Below are 1,897 nucleotides of genomic sequence, written 5' to 3' on the forward strand. Positions count from 1 at the left end.
TTTATTTGGATGGTGGTTAGGTAAGTGGACCCTAACCTCGAAACTTGTACTTCTTAAGGATCCGACATCTTTTTTCAATATTTTGTTTGTCAAACTTAACATTATTAAAAATTCTTAATTTTGGTGAGTTTTTTTGCAAACTTTGGTTGTCACATTTTTTAACTTAAATGTCTTAAACATTTTTTCCTTATATGTTCTCCTTTTTTTTACTTTTGATCCAATTGATGGAATTAATTGAATGGCTCAAATATTGATGGGACTTTTTAATTTAAGCACACACTTTGATTTCCCAACCTTTGGTCGGGCTAGTGCCATATAATTAATTCACATCCATTGGATAATTCTTTAGCATGGATAATCCCTAGTCATTTTTGTATCCACCTTATTTGTTACTAACCTTTATATCTATTTTGCAAAAATGGTTTACGCATTTACCATTGGCATCATTTTTTCATTTTGACACTTATCATACACATCCCCAATGCTATGATCACTATATTGGAGTGATTTTTTAAAGATGTCTTGTGTGAAAGTTAGTGGATATCATAGCCTAGTGTTCACTAAAGGACACACATTTACACATGCCCTATTTTGTACGACTCTCAAAAAGAGATATAAATGCTTTGTCTAAATAGATTTACCAAGATGATCCTGTGTGGATGAGTCAATAGAGGGGAAGCTAGCCTTTGATAAAAACTACTATGATTAGACAAAACATTCCTCTATTAATTATAAGTACATGCACAATGTATGTTCAGTGAAAAAATTCTCTTATTTTTTGGAGAGATGTAGAGAAACAATGAATATTGCAAAGACATTTACTTAACAAATGAGTGGTACCAAAGAATTCATGATGGGTAAAGATTGTTGAAAGATGTTATAGGCTATTTCAGAAGCGAATGTACTCAGCAAATTTTCTGCAAGCAAGAAGCAAGCTATTTGGCAACAAATAGAAAGGAGATCGAAGCAATTACACCCTTTGTTACATAATATGACCTATGTCATCCATCCAAAGCATCGGTTTTTAAATATTCATTAAGAATTAATGTATCATGGTGACTTACTTATGTGCCACAAGATCGAGAGGAACTTGCTAGCCGACTACATGAATCCTTTATGGTCACACTAGCTAGATTGGAGATATAAAGTTTTCAAGGGAGAAGTTTTCTTTACTATGATGGAATTTCAAAAGGGGTGTCTTGGATGAAAGACAAGTTTCTCTTTCACATTATCCTTTAAAATACAATGGGTTCTCCTTCAGCTATATGATGTAGGGCTGATATACTCATTGACATAGAAGTGTGGTGGCATTTGGACTAGCTTGGCCATTCAAAATATCTTGCATTGTGATCCAATCAATTTGTATAATCAAAATCGTTCACATGCCTAGACATGGATTCATTAACTTCATTTGATATCTCATCATCAAGGATTTGATGTGCAATCATGCAAGCAAGATTAGCCACATTTTTCACAATGAAACCATATATGATATCCTCTATGGGGCATTTCATGGGCCAACTAAAAATTTAGAAGTTGGAAAAGGAACCAAAATTAACACATAATACTACATGGAAATATTGTACATGAAAAGGAGATTCGGAATGTAAGAACTATCCACTAACCATATAATTAAGTAGCATCTAAATTTTCATGGAAATTATATTTTATATAAAAAAGACACGCACTTGAAGCTAAAGGCATTTAACAAAGTATTTCTCCATTGCACATTTTGACCAATTCATTAGAAATGAAATGCCAACTTGTATCATTACAAATGAAAATGAAATTTGAGATTTATAGTGAAAAATGCATTCTTCAAGATAATTCTAGAATTAATGTTGTACTCAAGGGTTTCTATTCATGAAAGAATATTACATTTTTAAAAGAGTGGTGG

Source organism: Dipteris shenzhenensis, chromosome 24, assembly GCF_047967505.1.
Source record: "Dipteris shenzhenensis isolate YYH24624 ecotype China chromosome 24, Dip_SZ_1.0, whole genome shotgun sequence".
In the NCBI taxonomy this organism is placed as follows: Eukaryota; Viridiplantae; Streptophyta; class Polypodiopsida; order Gleicheniales; family Dipteridaceae; genus Dipteris; species Dipteris shenzhenensis.